A 19,034-nucleotide genomic window follows, 5' to 3' on the forward strand; every position below is an offset into this window, starting at 1 on the left:
TTGATACCGTTTGGGGACAGCCAAGGAGGCATCTGCAGGCAACAAAGGTAGGTGTGTGCTTGTGTGTGTGTTTCCTATGCAGATCCTAAGCCCAGTGTCACATGCAAGTAGGAGGAGTAAGAAGGGTTCCTGGCAAATCCGGGTTATGGATTGCATTTAAAAAGGCCCCGTGGGAGTGCAATGGGCCCCTGTCTTGCTGCTTAGCAATAATGGTATGGGTTTAGGTTCTGCTGTGTGTACTGGTGGTTGACTGCCCCCCAGCCCAGAGTGTGCATGGAAAATTGTCTGGCAGCCTCCCTGACAGCAAGCAGTGATAGTGCCCATGAAGGGGACCTTGTTGGGCCCGCCCCTTTCACGGTTATCGCTTCTCGGCCTTTTGGCTAAGATCAAGTGTAGTATCTGTTCTTATCAGTTTAATATCTGATACGTCCCCTATCTGGGGACCATATATTAAATGGATTTTTGAGAACGGGGGCCGATTTCGAAGCTTGCTTCCGTCGCCCTATGCATTGACCCGATATGGCAGTATCTTCGGGTACAGTGCACCACCCCCTTACAGGGTTAAAAAGAAAGATTCCTACTTTCATTGCTACCTGCTTGCTGGCTAGCCAGCTAGCCAGCCCTGTGGGCCTTGCTGCTGCAGCCAAAAAACAAAAGGTGGTGCTGCTGCTGCTGCTTCTGCTGCTTCTGCTTCTGCTTGTGTCTGGCCCCTGTTGGAGCGTCCAGGCACAGGACTTCTGCTGCTGCTGACTAAATGGCCTCCTTAATTGGATCATTTGAGTAGCCAGCACACCTGTGCAGGTAGGGCATGACATGATAGGCAGCTGCCTTGATAGCGGGTGGGTGCTGAATGTTCCTAATTGACAAAATAAGATTAATGCTTATGAAGAAATATAAAATCTCATCCCTTCCCCAATATCGCGCCACACCCCTACCCCTTAATTCCCTGGTTGAACTTGATGGACATATGTCTTTTTTCGACCGTACTAACTATGTAACTATGTAACATAACATGGGGGGGGGGGGGGGTCTCCTGGCTGTTCACACAGGTGTGTCATTGCTGTACATTGACCATGCATTGCTTCTGTGGTATTGCAAAGGCAAAGACAAATGCTTCCAGCCATCCATTGCACTAATGGATTGGTCATCAGCTGGCTGTCTATGTCCCGCATCAATATAGACCAAAGTACAGAGGGTTAGGCTATGCTATTGTGCACCTACCTGATGCATCAGAAGGTGCGAGGCCCTTGCTAAATTCTGTGCACAGACTTTGAGATCTATACTTTAGACTGTATCTAAACCTGCTCCAACATGGACTGACATTCTGGCCTACTTTCAGCCGATGCGACTTGTCTGTCGCTGAACAGTCGCTTTTTATGTATTCAGCACCTATGTATAATGTTGTAAAAATGCTCTAGAAGCTAAAGTCGCAGAAATGTCACACATATTTGGCCTGCAACTTTCTGTGCGACAAATTCAGACAGGAAAAATCAGTATAAATCCTTAGAAAATTATCCCCCAGTGTCTCCATCTGCTGGCGGTATTGAATAAGCATTGCTGCACTGATGGGGTATGCATTAGACGAAAAAAAAGAAGAAAAAGAAGAATAATACGCCCAGAAAAGAGGCGAAAAGGAGAAAAACGTAAAAAAACGTGAAAAAAAAGTAAGAGGAAGAGAAGGGAAAAAAAGGTGGAAATGGGTTTAAAAGTGATTTCGGCGGAGAATATATATATATATATATATATATATATATATATATATATATATACGCGCACACACACACATATATATAAACGTATTCTCCGTTGAGATATTGCAGCCGCTGCTGTGTCCAGGCCCAGGAGCCTTAGCACTGTGCTGTGATGTCACTCAATACCACTGACATCACTAGGTGTAAACAACATCTCTCCTTTGCTGTGTATGTGACTATGGAGCTGTTTGGTGATGTCGTCTATTATGGCCTTCATAGAAGCAACAGGAGATTGTTGCATCCATCTAGAACCCTCAGAACTACAGTGCTATGATGTCACTCACTTCCACAGGCCTTGCAGAGTGTAAACAACAACAACCCAGCTTTGTTGTGTATGTAACCATAGGGATTTGTGATGTCACCTAGAACCTTCACAGCAGCGACAGCTTTATGAGGAGCATCAGCACTGCTCTGCCTGAGCAGAACCATCACCGCCATAGGTTGTCAAATAACCCGGATTTAACCCACACAGGTAAGTCCAATGGGGTGCAGGCATGTCCTCTATGCTTACAGCTTCCCGTGGGTGTTGGTTTGATACCGTTTGGGGACAGCCAAGGAGGCATCTGCAGGCAACAAAGGTAGGTGTGTGCTTGTGTGTGTGTTTCCTATGCAGATCCTAAGCCCAGTGTCACATGCAAGTAGGAGGAGTAAGAAGGGTTCCTGGCAAATCCGGGTTATGGATTGCATTTAAAAAGGCCCCGTGGGAGTGCAATGGGCCCCTGTCTTGCTGCTTAGCAATAATGGTATGGGTTTAGGTTCTGCTGTGTGTACTGGTGGTTGACTGCCCCCCAGCCCAGAGTGTGCATGGAAAATTGTCTGGCAGCCTCCCTGACAGCAAGCAGTGATAGTGCCCATGAAGGGGACCTTGTTGGGCCCGCCCCTTTCACGGTTATCGCTTCTCGGCCTTTTGGCTAAGATCAAGTGTAGTATCTGTTCTTATCAGTTTAATATCTGATACGTCCCCTATCTGGGGACCATATATTAAATGGATTTTTGAGAACGGGGGCCGATTTCGAAGCTTGCTTCCGTCGCCCTATGCATTGACCCGATATGGCAGTATCTTCGGGTACAGTGCACCACCCCCTTACAGGGTTAAAAAGAAAGATTCCTACTTTCATTGCTACCTGCTTGCTGGCTAGCCAGCTAGCCAGCCCTGTGGGCCTTGCTGCTGCAGCCAAAAAACAAAAGGTGGTGCTGCTGCTGCTGCTTCTGCTGCTTCTGCTTGTGTCTGGCCCCTGTTGGAGCGTCCAGGCACAGGACTTCTGCTGCTGCTGACTAAATGGCCTCCTTAATTGGATCATTTGAGTAGCCAGCACACCTGTGCAGGTAGGGCATGACATGATAGGCAGCTGCCTTGATAGCGGGTGGGTGCTGAATGTTCCTAATTGACAAAATAAGATTAATGCTTATGAAGAAATATAAAATCTCATCCCTTCCCCAATATCGCGCCACACCCCTACCCCTTAATTCCCTGGTTGAACTTGATGGACATATGTCTTTTTTCGACCGTACTAACTATGTAACTATGTAACATAACATGGGGGGGGGGGGGGGGGTCTCCTGGCTGTTCACACAGGTGTGTCATTGCTGTACATTGACCATGCATTGCTTCTGTGGTATTGCAAAGGCAAAGACAAATGCTTCCAGCCATCCATTGCACTAATGGATTGGTCATCAGCTGGCTGTCTATGTCCCGCATCAATATAGACCAAAGTACAGAGGGTTAGGCTATGCTATTGTGCACCTACCTGATGCATCAGAAGGTGCGAGGCCCTTGCTAAATTCTGTGCACAGACTTTGAGATCTATACTTTAGACTGTATCTAAACCTGCTCCAACATGGACTGACATTCTGGCCTACTTTCAGCCGATGCGACTTGTCTGTCGCTGAACAGTCGCTTTTTATGTATTCAGCACCTATGTATAATGTTGTAAAAATGCTCTAGAAGCTAAAGTCGCAGAAATGTCACACATATTTGGCCTGCAACTTTCTGTGCGACAAATTCAGACAGGAAAAATCAGTATAAATCCTTAGAAAATTATCCCCCAGTGTCTCCATCTGCTGGCGGTATTGAATAAGCATTGCTGCACTGATGGGGTATGCATTAGACGAAAAAAAAGAAGAAAAAGAAGAATAATACGCCCAGAAAAGAGGCGAAAAGGAGAAAAACGTAAAAAAACGTGAAAAAAAAGTAAGAGGAAGAGAAGGGAAAAAAAGGTGGAAATGGGTTTAAAAGTGATTTCGGCGGAGAAATATATATATATATATATATATATATATATATATATATATATACGCGCACACACACACATATATATAAACGTATTCTCCGTTGAGATATTGCAGCCGCTGCTGTGTCCAGGCCCAGGAGCCTTAGCACTGTGCTGTGATGTCACTCAATACCACTGACATCACTAGGTGTAAACAACATCTCTCCTTTGCTGTGTATGTGACTATGGAGCTGTTTGGTGATGTCGTCTATTATGGCCTTCATAGAAGCAACAGGAGATTGTTGCATCCATCTAGAACCCTCAGAACTACAGTGCTATGATGTCACTCACTTCCACAGGCCTTGCAGAGTGTAAACAACAACAACCCAGCTTTGTTGTGTATGTAACCATAGGGATTTGTGATGTCACCTAGAACCTTCACAGCAGCGACAGCTTTATGAGGAGCATCAGCACTGCTCTGCCTGAGCAGAACCATCACCGCCATAGGTTGTCAAATAACCCGGATTTAACCCACACAGGTAAGTCCAATGGGGTGCAGGCATGTCCTCTATGCTTACAGCTTCCCGTGGGTGTTGGTTTGATACCGTTTGGGGACAGCCAAGGAGGCATCTGCAGGCAACAAAGGTAGGTGTGTGCTTGTGTGTGTGTTTCCTATGCAGATCCTAAGCCCAGTGTCACATGCAAGTAGGAGGAGTAAGAAGGGTTCCTGGCAAATCCGGGTTATGGATTGCATTTAAAAAGGCCCCGTGGGAGTGCAATGGGCCCCTGTCTTGCTGCTTAGCAATAATGGTATGGGTTTAGGTTCTGCTGTGTGTACTGGTGGTTGACTGCCCCCCAGCCCAGAGTGTGCATGGAAAATTGTCTGGCAGCCTCCCTGACAGCAAGCAGTGATAGTGCCCATGAAGGGGACCTTGTTGGGCCCGCCCCTTTCACGGTTATCGCTTCTCGGCCTTTTGGCTAAGATCAAGTGTAGTATCTGTTCTTATCAGTTTAATATCTGATACGTCCCCTATCTGGGGACCATATATTAAATGGATTTTTGAGAACGGGGGCCGATTTCGAAGCTTGCTTCCGTCGCCCTATGCATTGACCCGATATGGCAGTATCTTCGGGTACAGTGCACCACCCCCTTACAGGGTTAAAAAGAAAGATTCCTACTTTCATTGCTACCTGCTTGCTGGCTAGCCAGCTAGCCAGCCCTGTGGGCCTTGCTGCTGCAGCCAAAAAACAAAAGGTGGTGCTGCTGCTGCTGCTTCTGCTGCTTCTGCTTCTGCTTGTGTCTGGCCCCTGTTGGAGCGTCCAGGCACAGGACTTCTGCTGCTGCTGACTAAATGGCCTCCTTAATTGGATCATTTGAGTAGCCAGCACACCTGTGCAGGTAGGGCATGACATGATAGGCAGCTGCCTTGATAGCGGGTGGGTGCTGAATGTTCCTAATTGACAAAATAAGATTAATGCTTATGAAGAAATATAAAATCTCATCCCTTCCCCAATATCGCGCCACACCCCTACCCCTTAATTCCCTGGTTGAACTTGATGGACATATGTCTTTTTTCGACCGTACTAACTATGTAACTATGTAACATAACATGGGGGGGGGGGGGGGGGTCTCCTGGCTGTTCACACAGGTGTGTCATTGCTGTACATTGACCATGCATTGCTTCTGTGGTATTGCAAAGGCAAAGACAAATGCTTCCAGCCATCCATTGCACTAATGGATTGGTCATCAGCTGGCTGTCTATGTCCCGCATCAATATAGACCAAAGTACAGAGGGTTAGGCTATGCTATTGTGCACCTACCTGATGCATCAGAAGGTGCGAGGCCCTTGCTAAATTCTGTGCACAGACTTTGAGATCTATACTTTAGACTGTATCTAAACCTGCTCCAACATGGACTGACATTCTGGCCTACTTTCAGCCGATGCGACTTGTCTGTCGCTGAACAGTCGCTTTTTATGTATTCAGCACCTATGTATAATGTTGTAAAAATGCTCTAGAAGCTAAAGTCGCAGAAATGTCACACATATTTGGCCTGCAACTTTCTGTGCGACAAATTCAGACAGGAAAAATCAGTATAAATCCTTAGAAAATTATCCCCCAGTGTCTCCATCTGCTGGCGGTATTGAATAAGCATTGCTGCACTGATGGGGTATGCATTAGACGAAAAAAAAGAAGAAAAAGAAGAATAATACGCCCAGAAAAGAGGCGAAAAGGAGAAAAACGTAAAAAAACGTGAAAAAAAAGTAAGAGGAAGAGAAGGGAAAAAAAGGTGGAAATGGGTTTAAAAGTGATTTCGGCGGAGAATATATATATATATATATATATATATATATATATATATATATACGCGCACACACACACATATATATAAACGTATTCTCCGTTGAGATATTGCAGCCGCTGCTGTGTCCAGGCCCAGGAGCCTTAGCACTGTGCTGTGATGTCACTCAATACCACTGACATCACTAGGTGTAAACAACATCTCTCCTTTGCTGTGTATGTGACTATGGAGCTGTTTGGTGATGTCGTCTATTATGGCCTTCATAGAAGCAACAGGAGATTGTTGCATCCATCTAGAACCCTCAGAACTACAGTGCTATGATGTCACTCACTTCCACAGGCCTTGCAGAGTGTAAACAACAACAACCCAGCTTTGTTGTGTATGTAACCATAGGGATTTGTGATGTCACCTAGAACCTTCACAGCAGCGACAGCTTTATGAGGAGCATCAGCACTGCTCTGCCTGAGCAGAACCATCACCGCCATAGGTTGTCAAATAACCCGGATTTAACCCACACAGGTAAGTCCAATGGGGTGCAGGCATGTCCTCTATGCTTACAGCTTCCCGTGGGTGTTGGTTTGATACCGTTTGGGGACAGCCAAGGAGGCATCTGCAGGCAACAAAGGTAGGTGTGTGCTTGTGTGTGTGTTTCCTATGCAGATCCTAAGCCCAGTGTCACATGCAAGTAGGAGGAGTAAGAAGGGTTCCTGGCAAATCCGGGTTATGGATTGCATTTAAAAAGGCCCCGTGGGAGTGCAATGGGCCCCTGTCTTGCTGCTTAGCAATAATGGTATGGGTTTAGGTTCTGCTGTGTGTACTGGTGGTTGACTGCCCCCCAGCCCAGAGTGTGCATGGAAAATTGTCTGGCAGCCTCCCTGACAGCAAGCAGTGATAGTGCCCATGAAGGGGACCTTGTTGGGCCCGCCCCTTTCACGGTTATCGCTTCTCGGCCTTTTGGCTAAGATCAAGTGTAGTATCTGTTCTTATCAGTTTAATATCTGATACGTCCCCTATCTGGGGACCATATATTAAATGGATTTTTGAGAACGGGGGCCGATTTCGAAGCTTGCTTCCGTCGCCCTATGCATTGACCCGATATGGCAGTATCTTCGGGTACAGTGCACCACCCCCTTACAGGGTTAAAAAGAAAGATTCCTACTTTCATTGCTACCTGCTTGCTGGCTAGCCAGCTAGCCAGCCCTGTGGGCCTTGCTGCTGCAGCCAAAAAACAAAAGGTGGTGCTGCTGCTTCTGCTGCTTCTGCTTCTGCTTGTGTCTGGCCCCTGTTGGAGCGTCCAGGCACAGGACTTCTGCTGCTGCTGACTAAATGGCCTCCTTAATTGGATCATTTGAGTAGCCAGCACACCTGTGCAGGTAGGGCATGACATGATAGGCAGCTGCCTTGATAGCGGGTGGGTGCTGAATGTTCCTAATTGACAAAATAAGATTAATGCTTATGAAGAAATATAAAATCTCATCCCTTCCCCAATATCGCGCCACACCCCTACCCCTTAATTCCCTGGTTGAACTTGATGGACATATGTCTTTTTTCGACCGTACTAACTATGTAACTATGTAACATAACATGGGGGGGGGGGGGGGGGTCTCCTGGCTGTTCACACAGGTGTGTCATTGCTGTACATTGACCATGCATTGCTTCTGTGGTATTGCAAAGGCAAAGACAAATGCTTCCAGCCATCCATTGCACTAATGGATTGGTCATCAGCTGGCTGTCTATGTCCCGCATCAATATAGACCAAAGTACAGAGGGTTAGGCTATGCTATTGTGCACCTACCTGATGCATCAGAAGGTGCGAGGCCCTTGCTAAATTCTGTGCACAGACTTTGAGATCTATACTTTAGACTGTATCTAAACCTGCTCCAACATGGACTGACATTCTGGCCTACTTTCAGCCGATGCGACTTGTCTGTCGCTGAACAGTCGCTTTTTATGTATTCAGCACCTATGTATAATGTTGTAAAAATGCTCTAGAAGCTAAAGTCGCAGAAATGTCACACATATTTGGCCTGCAACTTTCTGTGCGACAAATTCAGACAGGAAAAATCAGTATAAATCCTTAGAAAATTATCCCCCAGTGTCTCCATCTGCTGGCGGTATTGAATAAGCATTGCTGCACTGATGGGGTATGCATTAGACGAAAAAAAAGAAGAAAAAGAAGAATAATACGCCCAGAAAAGAGGCGAAAAGGAGAAAAACGTAAAAAAACGTGAAAAAAAAGTAAGAGGAAGAGAAGGGAAAAAAAGGTGGAAATGGGTTTAAAAGTGATTTCGGCGGAGAATATATATATATATATATATATATATATATATATATATATATATATACGCGCACACACACACATATATATAAACGTATTCTCCGTTGAGATATTGCAGCCGCTGCTGTGTCCAGGCCCAGGAGCCTTAGCACTGTGCTGTGATGTCACTCAATACCACTGACATCACTAGGTGTAAACAACATCTCTCCTTTGCTGTGTATGTGACTATGGAGCTGTTTGGTGATGTCGTCTATTATGGCCTTCATAGAAGCAACAGGAGATTGTTGCATCCATCTAGAACCCTCAGAACTACAGTGCTATGATGTCACTCACTTCCACAGGCCTTGCAGAGTGTAAACAACAACAACCCAGCTTTGTTGTGTATGTAACCATAGGGATTTGTGATGTCACCTAGAACCTTCACAGCAGCGACAGCTTTATGAGGAGCATCAGCACTGCTCTGCCTGAGCAGAACCATCACCGCCATAGGTTGTCAAATAACCCGGATTTAACCCACACAGGTAAGTCCAATGGGGTGCAGGCATGTCCTCTATGCTTACAGCTTCCCGTGGGTGTTGGTTTGATACCGTTTGGGGACAGCCAAGGAGGCATCTGCAGGCAACAAAGGTAGGTGTGTGCTTGTGTGTGTGTTTCCTATGCAGATCCTAAGCCCAGTGTCACATGCAAGTAGGAGGAGTAAGAAGGGTTCCTGGCAAATCCGGGTTATGGATTGCATTTAAAAAGGCCCCGTGGGAGTGCAATGGGCCCCTGTCTTGCTGCTTAGCAATAATGGTATGGGTTTAGGTTCTGCTGTGTGTACTGGTGGTTGACTGCCCCCCAGCCCAGAGTGTGCATGGAAAATTGTCTGGCAGCCTCCCTGACAGCAAGCAGTGATAGTGCCCATGAAGGGGACCTTGTTGGGCCCGCCCCTTTCACGGTTATCGCTTCTCGGCCTTTTGGCTAAGATCAAGTGTAGTATCTGTTCTTATCAGTTTAATATCTGATACGTCCCCTATCTGGGGACCATATATTAAATGGATTTTTGAGAACGGGGGCCGATTTCGAAGCTTGCTTCCGTCGCCCTATGCATTGACCCGATATGGCAGTATCTTCGGGTACAGTGCACCACCCCCTTACAGGGTTAAAAAGAAAGATTCCTACTTTCATTGCTACCTGCTTGCTGGCTAGCCAGCTAGCCAGCCCTGTGGGCCTTGCTGCTGCAGCCAAAAAACAAAAGGTGGTGCTGCTGCTGCTGCTTCTGCTGCTTCTGCTTCTGCTTGTGTCTGGCCCCTGTTGGAGCGTCCAGGCACAGGACTTCTGCTGCTGCTGACTAAATGGCCTCCTTAATTGGATCATTTGAGTAGCCAGCACACCTGTGCAGGTAGGGCATGACATGATAGGCAGCTGCCTTGATAGCGGGTGGGTGCTGAATGTTCCTAATTGACAAAATAAGATTAATGCTTATGAAGAAATATAAAATCTCATCCCTTCCCCAATATCGCGCCACACCCCTACCCCTTAATTCCCTGGTTGAACTTGATGGACATATGTCTTTTTTCGACCGTACTAACTATGTAACTATGTAACATAACATGGGGGGGGGGGGGGGGGTCTCCTGGCTGTCTGTTCACACAGGTGTGTCATTGCTGTACATTGACCATGCATTGCTTCTGTGGTATTGCAAAGGCAAAGACAAATGCTTCCAGCCATCCATTGCACTAATGGATTGGTCATCAGCTGGCTGTCTATGTCCCGCATCAATATAGACCAAAGTACAGAGGGTTAGGCTATGCTATTGTGCACCTACCTGATGCATCAGAAGGTGCGAGGCCCTTGCTAAATTCTGTGCACAGACTTTGAGATCTATACTTTAGACTGTATCTAAACCTGCTCCAACATGGACTGACATTCTGGCCTACTTTCAGCCGATGCGACTTGTCTGTCGCTGAACAGTCGCTTTTTATGTATTCAGCACCTATGTATAATGTTGTAAAAATGCTCTAGAAGCTAAAGTCGCAGAAATGTCACACATATTTGGCCTGCAACTTTCTGTGCGACAAATTCAGACAGGAAAAATCAGTATAAATCCTTAGAAAATTATCCCCCAGTGTCTCCATCTGCTGGCGGTATTGAATAAGCATTGCTGCACTGATGGGGTATGCATTAGACGAAAAAAAAGAAGAAAAAGAAGAATAATACGCCCAGAAAAGAGGCGAAAAGGAGAAAAACGTAAAAAAACGTGAAAAAAAAGTAAGAGGAAGAGAAGGGAAAAAAAGGTGGAAATGGGTTTAAAAGTGATTTCGGCGGAGATATATATATATATATATATATATATATATATATATATATATATACGCGCACACACACACATATATATAAACGTATTCTCCGTTGAGATATTGCAGCCGCTGCTGTGTCCAGGCCCAGGAGCCTTAGCACTGTGCTGTGATGTCACTCAATACCACTGACATCACTAGGTGTAAACAACATCTCTCCTTTGCTGTGTATGTGACTATGGAGCTGTTTGGTGATGTCGTCTATTATGGCCTTCATAGAAGCAACAGGAGATTGTTGCATCCATCTAGAACCCTCAGAACTACAGTGCTATGATGTCACTCACTTCCACAGGCCTTGCAGAGTGTAAACAACAACAACCCAGCTTTGTTGTGTATGTAACCATAGGGATTTGTGATGTCACCTAGAACCTTCACAGCAGCGACAGCTTTATGAGGAGCATCAGCACTGCTCTGCCTGAGCAGAACCATCACCGCCATAGGTTGTCAAATAACCCGGATTTAACCCACACAGGTAAGTCCAATGGGGTGCAGGCATGTCCTCTATGCTTACAGCTTCCCGTGGGTGTTGGTTTGATACCGTTTGGGGACAGCCAAGGAGGCATCTGCAGGCAACAAAGGTAGGTGTGTGCTTGTGTGTGTGTTTCCTATGCAGATCCTAAGCCCAGTGTCACATGCAAGTAGGAGGAGTAAGAAGGGTTCCTGGCAAATCCGGGTTATGGATTGCATTTAAAAAGGCCCCGTGGGAGTGCAATGGGCCCCTGTCTTGCTGCTTAGCAATAATGGTATGGGTTTAGGTTCTGCTGTGTGTACTGGTGGTTGACTGCCCCCCAGCCCAGAGTGTGCATGGAAAATTGTCTGGCAGCCTCCCTGACAGCAAGCAGTGATAGTGCCCATGAAGGGGACCTTGTTGGGCCCGCCCCTTTCACGGTTATCGCTTCTCGGCCTTTTGGCTAAGATCAAGTGTAGTATCTGTTCTTATCAGTTTAATATCTGATACGTCCCCTATCTGGGGACCATATATTAAATGGATTTTTGAGAACGGGGGCCGATTTCGAAGCTTGCTTCCGTCGCCCTATGCATTGACCCGATATGGCAGTATCTTCGGGTACAGTGCACCACCCCCTTACAGGGTTAAAAAGAAAGATTCCTACTTTCATTGCTACCTGCTTGCTGGCTAGCCAGCTAGCCAGCCCTGTGGGCCTTGCTGCTGCAGCCAAAAAACAAAAGGTGGTGCTGCTGCTGCTGCTTCTGCTGCTTCTGCTTCTGCTTGTGTCTGGCCCCTGTTGGAGCGTCCAGGCACAGGACTTCTGCTGCTGCTGACTAAATGGCCTCCTTAATTGGATCATTTGAGTAGCCAGCACACCTGTGCAGGTAGGGCATGACATGATAGGCAGCTGCCTTGATAGCGGGTGGGTGCTGAATGTTCCTAATTGACAAAATAAGATTAATGCTTATGAAGAAATATAAAATCTCATCCCTTCCCCAATATCGCGCCACACCCCTACCCCTTAATTCCCTGGTTGAACTTGATGGACATATGTCTTTTTTCGACCGTACTAACTATGTAACTATGTAACATAACATGGGGGGGGGGGGGGGGTCTCCTGGCTGTTCACACAGGTGTGTCATTGCTGTACATTGACCATGCATTGCTTCTGTGGTATTGCAAAGGCAAAGACAAATGCTTCCAGCCATCCATTGCACTAATGGATTGGTCATCAGCTGGCTGTCTATGTCCCGCATCAATATAGACCAAAGTACAGAGGGTTAGGCTATGCTATTGTGCACCTACCTGATGCATCAGAAGGTGCGAGGCCCTTGCTAAATTCTGTGCACAGACTTTGAGATCTATACTTTAGACTGTATCTAAACCTGCTCCAACATGGACTGACATTCTGGCCTACTTTCAGCCGATGCGACTTGTCTGTCGCTGAACAGTCGCTTTTTATGTATTCAGCACCTATGTATAATGTTGTAAAAATGCTCTAGAAGCTAAAGTCGCAGAAATGTCACACATATTTGGCCTGCAACTTTCTGTGCGACAAATTCAGACAGGAAAAATCAGTATAAATCCTTAGAAAATTATCCCCCAGTGTCTCCATCTGCTGGCGGTATTGAATAAGCATTGCTGCACTGATGGGGTATGCATTAGACGAAAAAAAAGAAGAAAAAGAAGAATAATACGCCCAGAAAAGAGGCGAAAAGGAGAAAAACGTAAAAAAACGTGAAAAAAAAGTAAGAGGAAGAGAAGGGAAAAAAAGGTGGAAATGGGTTTAAAAGTGATTTCGGCGGAGAATATATATATATATATATATATATATATATATATATATATATATACGCGCACACACACACATATATATAAACGTATTCTCCGTTGAGATATTGCAGCCGCTGCTGTGTCCAGGCCCAGGAGCCTTAGCACTGTGCTGTGATGTCACTCAATACCACTGACATCACTAGGTGTAAACAACATCTCTCCTTTGCTGTGTATGTGACTATGGAGCTGTTTGGTGATGTCGTCTATTATGGCCTTCATAGAAGCAACAGGAGATTGTTGCATCCATCTAGAACCCTCAGAACTACAGTGCTATGATGTCACTCACTTCCACAGGCCTTGCAGAGTGTAAACAACAACAACCCAGCTTTGTTGTGTATGTAACCATAGGGATTTGTGATGTCACCTAGAACCTTCACAGCAGCGACAGCTTTATGAGGAGCATCAGCACTGCTCTGCCTGAGCAGAACCATCACCGCCATAGGTTGTCAAATAACCCGGATTTAACCCACACAGGTAAGTCCAATGGGGTGCAGGCATGTCCTCTATGCTTACAGCTTCCCGTGGGTGTTGGTTTGATACCGTTTGGGGACAGCCAAGGAGGCATCTGCAGGCAACAAAGGTAGGTGTGTGCTTGTGTGTGTGTTTCCTATGCAGATCCTAAGCCCAGTGTCACATGCAAGTAGGAGGAGTAAGAAGGGTTCCTGGCAAATCCGGGTTATGGATTGCATTTAAAAAGGCCCCGTGGGAGTGCAATGGGCCCCTGTCTTGCTGCTTAGCAATAATGGTATGGGTTTAGGTTCTGCTGTGTGTACTGGTGGTTGACTGCCCCCCAGCCCAGAGTGTGCATGGAAAATTGTCTGGCAGCCTCCCTGACAGCAAGCAGTGATAGTGCCCATGAAGGGGACCTTGTTGGGCCCGCCCCTTTCACGGTTATCGCTTCTCGGCCTTTTGGCTAAGATCAAGTGTAGTATCTGTTCTTATCAGTTTAATATCTGATACGTCCCCTATCTGGGGACCATATATTAAATGGATTTTTGAGAACGGGGGCCGATTTCGAAGCTTGCTTCCGTCGCCCTATGCATTGACCCGATATGGCAGTATCTTCGGGTACAGTGCACCACCCCCTTACAGGGTTAAAAAGAAAGATTCCTACTTTCATTGCTACCTGCTTGCTGGCTAGCCAGCTAGCCAGCCCTGTGGGCCTTGCTGCTGCAGCCAAAAAACAAAAGGTGGTGCTGCTGCTTCTGCTGCTTCTGCTTCTGCTTGTGTCTGGCCCCTGTTGGAGCGTCCAGGCACAGGACTTCTGCTGCTGCTGACTAAATGGCCTCCTTAATTGGATCATTTGAGTAGCCAGCACACCTGTGCAGGTAGGGCATGACATGATAGGCAGCTGCCTTGATAGCGGGTGGGTGCTGAATGTTCCTAATTGACAAAATAAGATTAATGCTTATGAAGAAATATAAAATCTCATCCCTTCCCCAATATCGCGCCACACCCCTACCCCTTAATTCCCTGGTTGAACTTGATGGACATATGTCTTTTTTCGACCGTACTAACTATGTAACTATGTAACATAACATGGGGGGGGGGGGGGGGTCTCCTGGCTGTTCACACAGGTGTGTCATTGCTGTACATTGACCATGCATTGCTTCTGTGGTATTGCAAAGGCAAAGACAAATGCTTCCAGCCATCCATTGCACTAATGGATTGGTCATCAGCTGGCTGTCTATGTCCCGCATCAATATAGACCAAAGTACAGAGGGTTAGGCTATGCTATTGTGCACCTACCTGATGCATCAGAAGGTGCGAGGCCCTTGCTAAATTCTGTGCACAGACTTTGAGATCTATACTTTAGACTGTATCTAAACCTGCTCCAACATGGACTGACATTCTGGCCTACTTTCAGCCGATGCGACTTGTCTGTCGCTGAACAGTCGCTTTTTATGTATTCAGCACCTATGTATAATGTTGTAAAAATGCTCTAGAAGCTAAAGTCGCAGAAATGTCACACATATTTGGCCTGCAACTTTCTGTGCGACAAATTCAGACAGGAAAAATCAGTATAAATCCTTAGAAAATTATCCCCCAGTGTCTCCATCTGCTGGCGGTATTGAATAAGCATTGCTGCACTGATGGGGTATGCATTAGACGAAAAAAAAGAAGAAAAAGAAGAATAATACGCCCAGAAAAGAGGCGAAAAGGAGAAAAACGTAAAAAAACGTGAAAAAAAAGTAAGAGGAAGAGAAGGGAAAAAAAGGTGGAAATGGGTTTAAAAGTGATTTCGGCGGAGATATATATATATATATATATATATATATATATATATATATATATATACGCGCACACACACACATATATATAAACGTATTCTCCGTTGAGATATTGCAGCCGCTGCTGTGTCCAGGCCCAGGAGCCTTAGCACTGTGCTGTGATGTCACTCAATACCACTGACATCACTAGGTGTAAACAACATCTCTCCTTTGCTGTGTATGTGACTATGGAGCTGTTTGGTGATGTCGTCTATTATGGCCTTCATAGAAGCAACAGGAGATTGTTGCATCCATCTAGAACCCTCAGAACTACAGTGCTATGATGTCACTCACTTCCACAGGCCTTGCAGAGTGTAAACAACAACAACCCAGCTTTGTTGTGTATGTAACCATAGGGATTTGTGATGTCACCTAGAACAGCAGCGACAGCTTTATGAGGAGCATCAGCACTGCTCTGCCTGAGCAGAACCATCACCGCCATAGGTTGTCAAATAACCCGGATTTAACCCACACAGGTAAGTCCAATGGGGTGCAGGCATGTCCTCTATGCTTACAGCTTCCCGTGGGTGTTGGTTTGATACCGTTTGGGGACAGCCAAGGAGGCATCTGCAGGCAACAAAGGTAGGTGTGTGCTTGTGTGTGTGTTTCCTATGCAGATCCTAAGCCCAGTGTCACATGCAAGTAGGAGGAGTAAGAAGGGTTCCTGGCAAATCCGGGTTATGGATTGCATTTAAAAAGGCCCCGTGGGAGTGCAATGGGCCCCTGTCTTGCTGCTTAGCAATAATGGTATGGGTTTAGGTTCTGCTGTGTGTACTGGTGGTTGACTGCCCCCCAGCCCAGAGTGTGCATGGAAAATTGTCTGGCAGCCTCCCTGACAGCAAGCAGTGATAGTGCCCATGAAGGGGACCTTGTTGGGCCCGCCCCTTTCACGGTTATCGCTTCTCGGCCTTTTGGCTAGATCAAGTGTCTGGTCAGGAGGATCCTGGGAGTTTGTCCTACCTTTTCCAAGGGGGGCTGCTACGAGGAACCGAAAAGGCGATCGACAAGATGGGTGTTCGCATCCGTTACCTTACATCCGGTGAAACGCGGATTCGTTTTTCCTTTCGCTTTGATGTTGATGAAGACAAGCAAGAACTCGTCCAACTTTCTTATTTTGTGAAAGAAACTCTCTACAAGCTTCTTGGGGTGAAGAAAGAGAACATCGTCTGTCTCAGAGATCCTCGGAAGGGCAGCTTCATCCTAACTCTGGACTCTGCTTATGCATGCCAGAATCTTTTTGAGAAGCTGAAAAGCAATCAAGACCTTGCTGAGCTTGATGGGATCACGGTCACAGTGTTGTATACTGGAGGCGATATTCCTCTAGTTGTGTGTATGCACAATCCCTTTGTGACTGTGTCCCATATTGAGCTCTTTTTGGGGAAATACTGCAGTTCTGTTAAGTATTCCCATAAGGTGATGAATTCAGAAGACCTATGGACGGGGAAACATAAGTTTTTTGTGAAAATGAAGGAGGATGCTACTGGCATTGGAGGGTTGTGTCATCCACCCTCCAACTTTTCTATCGGTCGGGATAAGGGCTATTTGTTTTATCCCGAGATGCCTACTTTTTGTAGGAAATGTAAGAAATTCGGACATACTATGGAAGTTTGCACGGACACTACAGTTCGCTGTGGTCGGTGCAATCAAGAAGGCCATGTTTCTAAGGACTGTGCTAAAATCGTCTGCAACATTTGTGGTGAAGAAGGCCATGCCTTTAAAGATTGCAGTCTCCGTTCCAGTGTAGCTAGATCGTGGGCTGACCGTGTAGCGGGGAGAGTGGGTGTAGTGCAAGCTGAAGTACCACCTGCGAAAGCACCCCAGCGGTCTGAGGCGCCTTCAGAAAAGCCGGCTGTAACTTCTCATGTCGTGGCGGAGCTTATGGACCTTTCTGCTGTGCCTGAGACAGAGGGGAGACCTTCTGTGGAGGGTTCTGGTGGTGGAGGGTCACTAGTGAGCAGTGAAGCCATGGAGGTTGGCGTGAAGGAGATCAAGCGGAAGAAGGAACTTGGAGATGAGCCACAACTTGGCATTAAACGGCCTGTCAAAAAAAGCTCAGACGAATGTGAGGACAGTCAACATGCATGGAGGCCTTCTATAAGATCAGCGTCCGATCCAAAAAATATCAAAGAGTTCGAAAGCCCGGAGTCACCTGTGGGTTTCATATCGGACTCAAACTCCAGTAGCGAATAGCTTCCTTAAAGTGCTCCTCTCTTAATGTGAGAGGTCTAAAGAGCCCTACGAGAAGGGCTGCTTTGTTTAGTTTTTTAGAGACCTTGGACTGTTCTCTGTTCTTTTTACAAGAATGTGGAATTGAACATAGTCCAAATTATGAGGACCTTTGTCGTAGCTGGACTTTGGGACCATCGGTCTGGTCGGGTGACAATCTGAACAGATCTTCAGGTGTTGGGATCTTGTTTAGAGGTTCAGATGTACAAGTTTTGTCCTTCTTAGAAATTATACCTGGTAGAGCGCTATTAGTTAATATTAAGTACAATGGCTCAGAGATTAAGCTTTTTAACATCTATGCTTCTCCTGAAAAAAATGAGAGAGCCGACTTGATTAATGATATTCAGGCTTTTATCCCAGGTTCAACACCTATTTTAATGGCTGGAGATTTTAATTGTTGTATGAGTGGTGATCATCGTGAGAGTGGAAGTGTGCATGTCAGAGTGGATAAAACAGAGAAACAGATTAAGAGTATGACTGAGGATTTTAACTTTACCGATGTCTGGAGGAGAAAATACCCAGACGACCCTGGTTACACATGGGAAAATAATGTCTGCAAATCCAGGATTGATTTTATTTTTTTATCGGAAAGTTTTAATCTAGTTGAGGTTTCTCTTTTATCGAATATTTTCTCTGATCATAAGTTATTACATGCACATGTCACTTTACCTGGCCTAGAGAAAGGCAGAGGCGTTTGGAAGCTCAACACTACTTTATTAGAGGACATGAAAACAAAAAATGATTTTATTGCTGCTTATAACAAATGGAGATTGCGTCAATCCCAATATAAAAATATTTTGGATTGGTGGGAGGATGTTAAAAAGTGGACTAAACTGTTTTTTATCCGTGTGGGCATCCAAAAGGCTAAGGAGAAAAAGTTATGGTTTAAAATGTTAAACACTAAAATCCAAACATATTATAAACTAAAGCAAGCCGGGCTTGAGATGGATGATGTTATTGCTCAGACAAAGAATGAAATAAAAAATGCCATTAGTCAAAAAGGAAAAGAAATGATTTTTAACAGCAAGGTGCAATGTCTGGAGAATGATGAAAAGTGTTCGAGATTCTTTTTTAAGAAGGTGGTGGGAAAGAAAGAAATGATATCTGTAATAGAAGGGAAGATAACTAATGAAGAGATGTTGCGAGAAGCACAAGTATTTTATCAGGAGCTTTTTAATAAAAAAGATATTGATATTTCCTTTACTAATGATGTTTTAGATACCTTGGATTCAAAACTTGACAAAACTGACCAAGAGAGCCTTTGTGATGAAATCTTTTTACCTGAACTTTTAAGCACTTTTAAGAGTTTTTTAAATGGTAAAACACCTGGTTCGGATGGGTTGCCAGTTGAATTTTATCTGTGTTTTTGGTCCATTTTAA

General features: G+C 45.6%; 7 non-coding genes across 7 annotated transcripts; all 7 read left to right on the plus strand.

Annotated features, from left to right (window-relative positions):
* Positions 1-360: 360 nt before the first annotated feature.
* LOC130320473 (U2 spliceosomal RNA) lies at positions 361-551 on the plus strand. Its single transcript, XR_008866363.1, has one exon. It is a non-coding gene; the product is annotated as a U2 spliceosomal RNA (small nuclear RNA).
* Positions 552-2,642: 2,091 nt separating this feature from the next.
* On the plus strand, positions 2,643-2,833 carry LOC130320517 (U2 spliceosomal RNA). Its single transcript, XR_008866395.1, has one exon. It is a non-coding gene; the product is annotated as a U2 spliceosomal RNA (small nuclear RNA).
* Positions 2,834-4,919: 2,086 nt separating this feature from the next.
* On the plus strand, positions 4,920-5,110 carry LOC130320529 (U2 spliceosomal RNA). Its single transcript, XR_008866406.1, has one exon. It is a non-coding gene; the product is annotated as a U2 spliceosomal RNA (small nuclear RNA).
* Positions 5,111-7,201: 2,091 nt separating this feature from the next.
* On the plus strand, positions 7,202-7,392 carry LOC130320541 (U2 spliceosomal RNA). The gene has a single exon (XR_008866417.1). It is a non-coding gene; the product is annotated as a U2 spliceosomal RNA (small nuclear RNA).
* Positions 7,393-9,481: 2,089 nt separating this feature from the next.
* Positions 9,482-9,672, plus strand: LOC130320356 (U2 spliceosomal RNA). The gene has a single exon (XR_008866258.1). It is a non-coding gene; the product is annotated as a U2 spliceosomal RNA (small nuclear RNA).
* Positions 9,673-11,768: 2,096 nt separating this feature from the next.
* Positions 11,769-11,959, plus strand: LOC130320368 (U2 spliceosomal RNA). Its single transcript, XR_008866269.1, has one exon. It is a non-coding gene; the product is annotated as a U2 spliceosomal RNA (small nuclear RNA).
* Positions 11,960-14,051: 2,092 nt separating this feature from the next.
* LOC130320380 (U2 spliceosomal RNA) lies at positions 14,052-14,242 on the plus strand. The gene has a single exon (XR_008866280.1). It is a non-coding gene; the product is annotated as a U2 spliceosomal RNA (small nuclear RNA).
* The last annotated feature ends 4,792 nt before the right edge of the window (positions 14,243-19,034 follow it).

The sequence above is a fragment of the Hyla sarda genome, unplaced genomic scaffold (genome assembly GCF_029499605.1).
Source record: "Hyla sarda isolate aHylSar1 unplaced genomic scaffold, aHylSar1.hap1 scaffold_220, whole genome shotgun sequence".
Taxonomy (NCBI): domain Eukaryota; kingdom Metazoa; phylum Chordata; class Amphibia; order Anura; family Hylidae; genus Hyla; species Hyla sarda.